This window comes from Desmodus rotundus, chromosome 8, assembly GCF_022682495.2.
Source record: "Desmodus rotundus isolate HL8 chromosome 8, HLdesRot8A.1, whole genome shotgun sequence".
NCBI classification, from domain to species: domain Eukaryota; kingdom Metazoa; phylum Chordata; class Mammalia; order Chiroptera; family Phyllostomidae; genus Desmodus; species Desmodus rotundus.
In genome coordinates, this window is record NC_071394.1 from 28,804,727 (window position 1) to 28,813,442 (window position 8,716).

At 49.9% G+C, this 8,716-nt stretch overlaps 1 protein-coding gene across 5 annotated transcripts in view; it reads right to left on the minus strand.

The window, feature by feature from the left end:
- The window catches only part of MATN2 (matrilin 2), a 122,005-nt gene extending 119,736 nt beyond the window's left edge, over positions 1-2,269 (minus strand). For 4 of the 5 annotated variants that reach the window (XM_053930188.2, XM_053930189.2, XM_053930190.2 and 1 more), the window contains exon 1: positions 1,834-2,070. The gene's annotated coding sequence lies outside the window, so the exon portion shown is untranslated. Of the gene's footprint in view, positions 1-1,833 lie in introns of all 5 variants that reach the window. The other variant, XM_053930191.1, reaches the window with a different exon arrangement.
- Positions 2,270-8,716: the final 6,447 nt, after the last annotated feature.

An 8,716-nucleotide genomic window follows, 5' to 3' on the forward strand; every position in this document is an offset into this window, starting at 1 on the left:
CCAACACCTCACGAAGGCCAGCCTTTGCACCCATCACACCCTCTCAGCCTGCTTGTCCTGAGACCTGAGCCTGTGTCTACCCCCTTCTCCCTCCCAACCCTACTAGGGAGCCCAATCCCAATCCTACTAGGGAGCCAGTAGGATTTCTTTCCAGCATCTTCGATTAATTTCTTATTCTCTGTCTTTCAAGGAGCAATCATCTATTTCCTTTTCTTTTTCTTGGGCCTTACTTCAACCACCTCTTGCTGACAGAGATGTAGGGTGTTTGCTAGGCTTCGGGCGTGACAACCATCCGAGGGTGTGTCAGAGGTGGGCTCCACTCTGGCACCTCCAGTGAGGGAGCTCAGGCCTCAGTGGCTCCAGTTTGCCTGGGTGTGGGCTCTAGAAGCAGGGAACTTTGCGTTGTAGAAAGGAGAGGCCTGGCAACTTGGGGGCCTGAGACTGAATTCTATTGACTCAAATAAAAGTATAAAAAAGATAGGGAAATGGAAGGTGAAAAGCCACGGGTCTCTGCTTTCTCCACAGGGGATTGAATCTAAGGAACCAAGCTTTAGCGGCTGAGAGGAAATTTTCCAGACCATAAACCAACCTTGGTATCTTGACATGGTTTTATGATCTTGTCACTTTGAAAGCAGACTGGAAGAACTGTGCAACAGTGGACCCCTAAATGGAAAACTCCAGCTAAATACACACGGAACATCTGCCACCTTCGTGTATCCATGGAGAGGCTCTCTTCCTGAGTTGGGAAGGAGGTGTCTGCTCAAAGGAACCCCTCGCTTTTTCTGGAAAGACGGGTGATAGAACTCACCACCTAACCTTAGGATGCACCTGGGATTACTCTACTAAGGCCTTGAATAATCCTCACAGCATTGTGGGTATTATCCCACTAAATAGATGAGGAAACTGAAGTATAGAACGGTTGGGTAACTCCAAAGTTACTAACCTAGGCAATGTAGGCAGGCCATTGTCAGCGTCCCTGCTCTTGCCCCAGTTCCCTGCAGCCTCTTGGTTGCTTCTTGGCTGCCCCACACCTGGGAGGCCGATTAAATGCGCTTGGTGCAGATGCAGCCTGGCTCCCTGACTTATGACAGCTGGGAACTGGGTCAAACGTTCGGGGTGGGAGTAGTGTTCCTGAGCAGCTGGCTTCCTGCACTTTCAGTCCTGGAGACCTTACGGAGAGAGTCTCCATTTTTCTGTTCTCTCCCCAACCATCCTCGGGGTTTCTAGCAACTACCATAAAATGCCCTCCCCTTCCTTTCCTTTGTCCACAGTGTAGCGAAGCTGGAGCTGAAGCTGCCATAGTAAACCAAAGAACAGAATCTAGATGGCACGGGCAGTCAAATACCAGCAGACTAAGGTGCGGGCGTGGGAGGGGGGCGGGTGGATATCGGCATCCACCTGGCTTGCCCGCTCAACAAGTCTCCCTTTCCTCGGCCCGTGGAGACCAGGTCCGGGCGCCCCCGCGCCGGGGCACAGCGCCCCCACGGGGCGCGGCGAGGTGGCTGCAGTGCGGTGCGCCACACGCGGAGAGCTTGCCCAACTCGCCCGACCCCGGTGGTTTGACTTCTGTCGGCGAGGGGTCGGGGAGCGCGTCACTCCCGGTCGCGGTCTGTCCCGAGGGGTCAGAGCGGCGAGCCCAGGGAGGGGAAGGGACGCCTGGCGCTCGGGGCCCGCGCGGAGCTGCAGGGCGAGAGGGAGGAGGGGTACAGCGCCCGCGGGCGTCGGTCCGCCCCGCGCTCCCTGTCTGTCTGTCAGTAAGTAGGTTGGTCCGCCCGTCTGCGCCCCGGGGCAGCGAGGCCGCGCAGAGCCCGGGGGAAAGCGCGCCCTGCTCACCTGCAGCCGCCGCCGCCACCGGCGCCTGGAAAGCGAGACAGGGACGCAGCCACCTGGGTCTTCCCCGTGGGCCTCGGTGCCGCGCCGAGAGCCGCGGCTGTCCTCCGGGACTGCTCGTGGGAGACGAGCGAGAAGCCCGCGCCGCTGCCGCTGGATCCTCCTTGGCCGCCTCCTCCAAGTCCCATCCCCGAGCGCTCCCCTCGCTCGCTGGCTGCCTGGGAGGCTCCGGGCCAGCGCGGGCGGGCGGCGGTGGGGCGGCGCCGCGGCGGGCGGAAGGAGGGGTGTCCTCTTTGGGGATGGGGAAGGCGCCGAGAGGGAGCGGCCGCGAGGGCCGCTCCACCCCGCGGGCAGCCCCGAGAGCTGGGCACCCTGGCCGTGTACCCTGCTTGCTGCCACCTGGCTCCGCTCGGCTCGGGCCTGTATGCAAGCCCAGGTGGGCATCGGACTCCAGGGGTCCGGCGCCGCAGGCTCAGAACTACAGGGAGCTTTGGCGGCTTGGTGAAGGGGTGTGGGAGGAGAGCATCTCCAGGGGGAAGGGAGGCATGGCAGGGGTCCTATGTCCTGAACTTGGGGTCATGATTGGCAGGAGGCATCGGTCGATGACGATGACAGAGCAAAAGTGACGAGAATTGGAATAATTGGTGACAAGTGCCAGGACGTCTCTTGGCAGTGCCCAGAATACCCCACCAGTCATCTTAACAGAGAGTCCACTGGCAAGGACAGGCGCAAGAGTGAGGGGAGTAAGGATGCCAGGATGGAAAGGAAACAAAGTTCCTACCCTAAAGGAGCGGAAAAAGTCTAGTTCAGACAGGAATTTTGAAATTATGGGCGAAGATATGTGCAGTTTTGTGAAGTGGGAGAACACGGGGTGACGGGGCTCCGCACAACAGGCCAGGACACCTCCTAATAAAGGCACCAAAATCCTCTCACCAAACCAATAACCCCACGCCCCCAGTTCAGGTTTTAACAAGCTGTGGGGGAGAGGCAGCAGAACTGAGTTAATGAATTTCAAAACCTCTGAATGCGCCAGCCTGATACTTTAAGTGTTCTTGGCTGCTGTTTCTCCTAACCATCAACTCCTATTTGTTGATAGGTGGTTTCTGGAATATGGGGAGGGAAAAACAACACCACGTACAAAATCAGTTTTTCAGAAAAGCTCCAGAAGTGGGTAATTAAAATTACCCATAAAACAGGGGGGTTAATGTACTCAAGCCATTAGGTGCCATAATGCCAAGAAAAAAATCTTGGATTCACACTCCCTTTCCCTGCACCTTAGGCCCACGGGGCACTCTTGGTTGTGTGCGCTGATCAGCAGTTTCTTTGTATTTCTTTGGGAGGAGGTAGGTAAAGGTCAGAAAGCAGTGGAAGGTCTTCAGGAAATGTTTGGTCTCTGAAGTCTTGGATCCTACAGATGAAATACTTCCTGAGTCCCGGCCAGTGAAAATCCGGGAGGAGCTGGGGAAGTTGAGTTACAGTTTCTGGAAATTTACATTTAAAATGTGTTGTCTTCTTCTGAGACGCCAGTGGGGATCCAGTAATTTACCAGGAAAACAATAGCAGTTCTGAAATCCTTCCAGATTTTAAAGAATTGTAATTTAGTAACTGATTCCAGTGAGTCTGGTGTATGCCAACCAAAATGGTTTTTCCCCCAGGGAGTTCTATCAGAATTCTTGAGAACAGGAAATCTCTGTGTGAAGCACTCCTGGGGCCCGGTCAGGTAGGTCAGTGAGCTGCGCTACCTGTGAAAAGATCTTCACGTCTGCCAGAAGGAAAGGGAGCAAAGGTGAGTTCAACATCTTGAAATTTCAAGTCAGAAAAAAACATGCTTTAATTTGCCGATTACCTTCAGAGTGATTGCACAGTGAGTGAGAACAAAGGCTGCTAGGGAAAGCCCAGCTCTGCCTTTTCGGACAGAGGCCCTGCCCCCGGCTTAGTGTGCAGAGGACCTTATTCCGAACAAGAGTGAAGTTGATAGTTTTAGTTCTCATGGGGGGCACTCAAGCAAGCAGACAAGAATTAGGGTGTGAGGAATTTGAGAGTTTAAGAGTTTGTTGGAATTGATAGCTGTTCAAACTAATTACACCTTGGTAGCTGTCCTGGGTTCCACTCTCAGTTCTCTATCTCTACGTGGGGTCTGTTGTGGTATAAGGGTTTGATGGGGGGCAGGGGGGAGGGTCAGTCATTTGACCCAGGCCTCAGACTCATGAGCAGCCACAAATACAGACTTTTGACATAAGCATTCATTTGTTCCTTGTAAACAATAGAACTTTTGTTGTGTTTTGCTTCCTAGAGGGCAGACTGAAATGAGACTATCAAACAGTAAGTGGACCAGAGTATAAGGAAAGCAAAGGGCAGACAATTTGGCTCACAGACCCATAGCCTAAAAAAATCCCGTACTGAATGAGTGAGGAGAAATGTGAAATTGTAAGGTGACCTCAATTGCACTGTTTCTCTAGGTGACTGATGATGGTCTAGTCCCGTGTAAACTGTTGGAGCTCCTCCTCCTCCCAATCCAGTAGAAGAGCAGGATGTCTCACCTGGGAGAGGAGACATCTGCCCTTTGCTGCCAGCCGGTTGGCCCTGGAGATATGGGGTTGGGAAGAGAGCATTCCAAGATAGTGGCTGGGTTTCTGCTCCTGCCCAGGGTGGAATACTCTCCTAGCTGGAGCCCTGCGCCTATTGGGTGCTCCATCAACAGGGATGGCTAGTTCCATGGGTCCCCCTGGGGACAGGCTGGCTGGTTAGGTGAAATAATTTCTAAACAAACATCATCCCACCTTGGAAAGTGATCTGGGAAAAACTATAGCAAGTCAAAATTTTTTTCAGGAAAACAACAACATTTAAAAGATACAAATGTTTATATGTGATCTCGAACTTGGAGCATTTGCTCCGGAGGGCAGGCACCAGGCCTGTTTATTCACAGATGTTGCCCAATGTCGTGCTGTGGAAGGGACCCGGCTGCTGTGGCTTTAACCTGGCGTTAGAGCTCTGTGGTGTTTGAGGCATCAGGCTGATGAGGTTACCTATTAAGAATGAGATAACAGGATGGAGTGAGGAGCCATAAGGCACAGGCAGGAATGAGTGGGTGTCTGACTTGTTTTCTTGGATACTGACAAGGCTGAAACACCACCTGTTTCCCAGAGACTAGTTTGCACTTTTGAAGTGCAGGGTGGACCTGCTGTATGTGGAAATACTACTCAGCAACACAGGTTGCTGCTTCTTTCATCCCTAAACGTAGGAATTGGCACAAAGTGGTCTGTTGGTAGAAGCCAATAGCCTCATGCCTGTGTCACTCAACTGTCTTCTCGCAATGCCATTCACGAGTCTATATCTGCATTGGTTGCCTGGCATTAAATGAGATTGCAAGATACTTGGGCAATGAGTGTGTGTTTCTGTCCCATAAAATCCTCCAGCTTACTGGCAGAGCTCAGTGAGTGCCGACTGAAGAATAACAAAAATATCAGAAGTCAGGACTTTTCCACATTCTCTCTTGCTGAAGAAAATAACTGAGACATGGCTATTACTGGGGTCCCACAGAAGGGGAAACATACAGGTGGTCCAGTGGAAAGAAAAGGCGATGACCTGCGGAGAGGCACAATATATCATAAGATGGAGAAAAATAACACATAGTGCAATAAAGTGGACAATTTCACTGGGACAGCAATCTCTGAAAAGGAGTCATGGAAATGTCTTGACTCATTTGAAACAAGAAGTGACAAAGCCATTCCCAAGTATGGAAAGTGCCAGAACATTCCTGGCTACTTGTACACTGTCTGTGAACAAAGCGATGTGGAGAAGAGGATGCAATAACTCAAGTTTTAAAGACGTGAAGGTTCGTTTTCGTTAGATCGCAATGTCCAAGCGCAGCATCCCTGGCAGAGCCAGTGAGACGACGCTGACGGCCAGGGCTTCACCCTTAGCTCCATCTCATGCATGGGGCAGAACAGGATGTTAGAACAAGTTTTGAAAACCAGTTATAACTGACTCGAGCGACATGGGTTTGACCTGCGTGTCCACTTACATGTGGATTTTTTTTTCAATGACTATGCAGTCAGTCCTCCATATCCCTGTGTTTTGCACCTGCAGATTCAATCAACTGTGGGTCGAAAACAGTATTTTTGACCCACGGCTGGGAATCCACAGATGGGGAGGGCTGACCATATGCATTGTTCTCTGCCGTTTTCCGTAAGGGACTTCAGCACTCGTGGATAGATTTCGTCATCCGCGGGAAGCAGGGGGGTCCTGGGACCAATCCCCCGTGGATGCAAAGGGATGAGTGTAGTTAAGTTTTAGGGGAGTCAGAAGTTACACACAATACAGCTAAACTACAAAACGACTATCATTCAGAACCACCTGAAATCTAGCTGAATGGAAACCCGACAACTAGGGATTGAAACAAAAAGCCACATTGAGACAGGTAAGAGGGGCAGAGACATAGACCTGGCTGGTCCCACACGCATATGTGGTGAATAAAAATTGGGAGGGGTATCTTGGCTGCAGAGGTACCCCCTGAGGAGCAAGGGGTCCCAGCCCCACACCAGGCCCCCAAGCCCAGGGTTCCAGTGCTAGTAATGTAATACCCAGTGCTAAATGGGCAATGCAAGAGGTATTTCTCCACAGAAGACATACACATGGTCAATAAGCTAGTGAAAAGATGCTCAGCATCACTAATCATTAGGGAAATGCAAAGTTAAAACCATGAGGACATATCACCTCACACCTGTCAGAATGGCCATCATCAACAACTCAGCAAACAAGTGTTGGCGAGGATGCAGAAAAAAGGAAACCCTGGTGCACTGTTGGGGGGACAGTGAACTGGTGCCCCGGCTATGGGAAGCAGTGTGGCAGTTCCTCAAAAAAAAAAAAAAAGAAAAAAATAGAACTACCATATGATCCTGCAATTCCACTTCCAGGTATTTATCCAAAGTGGATAAATCACTAATTGGAAAAAGACACGTGCATCCCTATGCTCATTGCAGCATTATTTACACTAACCAAGATATGGAAGCTACCCAAGCATCCATCAACAGATGGATAGATAAAGAAGAGACGGTACATATATGAATGGATTATGCATATACTAAAAAATAACGAAATCTTGCCATTTACAACAATAGAGATTGACCTAGAAGAAATTATGTTAAGTGAGACAAGTCAAAGAATTGCTAGTGCAATATGATTTCACTTACATGTGGGATCTAAAAAATAAAATAAATGAACAAACAAAACAGAAACAAATTAGTAGATACAGAGAGCATTTTGATGGGTGCCAGATGGGATGGTTTGGGGAAATGGGTGACAAGGGAGAAGGATTAAGAAGTGCACTTGCCAGTTATGAAAACAGTCACAGGGATGTAAAGTGCAGCACGGGGAATGCAGTCAGTAACCTTGTAATAACCGTCTGTGCCGTCAGATGGGCACTGGACTTCTCAGGGTGGTCACTTTGTGAGCTCTATACATGTCCTCTAACTATGTCGTACACCTGAAGCTAATATTATGTTGAATGTTAACTGTAATTCAAAAATATTTTAAACGTTAACTATATTTATCATATAAGTCAGCATTCTATTCCTTGGTATGTACCCAGAAAACATGTCTATAAAAAACTTGTACACAAGTGTTCATAACAGCATTATGTGTCATAGTCAAAAGGTGAAAATGAACTCTGTCCACCGACTGCTGAGTGAAAGTAAAATGCAATAGCGTCGGTAATAAAAAGGGGAGAAATAGTGACACTGCTGCGAGGTGGATAAGCCGTGAAAGCATGCTAAGTGCAAGAGCCGATCACCAAAGCCCACGTGCTGTGTGATTCCATTGTCCAGACCAGGCAAATCCATCGGAACAGGAATCCATCCGTGGCTGCTTTGAGCTGGGCATGTTGGGGGAAACAGGGAGTACTATTGGTGGGTGTGGAGTTTCTTTTCAGAGTAACGGAAATGTCCTAAAATTGATCGTGGTGATGACTGCACAAATCTGTGAATATAAAGAACCATGAACTCACATGCTTTGGATGGCATATGAATTATATTTTAAAACACTTTCAGTTTATGGGAAGCGGGCAGGTTCCGAGTCCTCAGGCAAACCCTTTAGTCTCTTTGGGAGCCAGACTGCTCCTCCTCCTGGTTTGTTTGGGCGCCTCCTTTGAACGCTGTCCCTCCTGGACCCGAGCCTGCCACGGGGAGGCAGGAACGGCTTCTTGCCCCCTCCTCCGCGTCTGTACCTGTGCTTTCACACACCTTTTCTGGAGTTTGCGCTCGGTCGTGATTACTGCTTTACACTGCAGGACTGGCCCATTGGTGGGGACTCCTGTGCTCGTGTCCATGGTCCCCACCACAGGCAAACACGACTTTGTAATTAGGACCCTGTGGTATTGTTGTAGAGGACGAAAGGTAAGTGTTTTATCGCACATAGTTTTCAGGGCATTATTCACATCTGCAGTGCCCAGGGAGTGGTGGACACATCACTGTACTTGGGCGCATGTTAGCTAGCTGTCCAGCATCTCCCTCCATATACCCCAGGCCTCCGGATTCCACTGGATCTCACCTCTGGTCATGGGTTGCTGTTAACGTTACAATGATCTACTAGGAAAGGGAAAGGGGAAAGTTCTGAGGGAGAGGCGCACTGGTGATTTAATTCTCCATTCAGAGCCCTACTGATTTAAGCTCACATAAAAGGAACTTGATCACAAGAATCCTAGGAGCTAAGAATGACGGTTCCTTTTGATTTCAACTTGAGCGGAGCATTAGCAAGCCTCACAAGTGAGCTGTCCTTTAATCTTTCTTCAGAGAGCAATCCTTTCATTACCGAGCTGCCGGTGCTTGCCTGTCACCTTTGAGACTTCCTTCCAGAAGTCAGGATGCCCCGCAGCGCTTCCCCCTGCCCC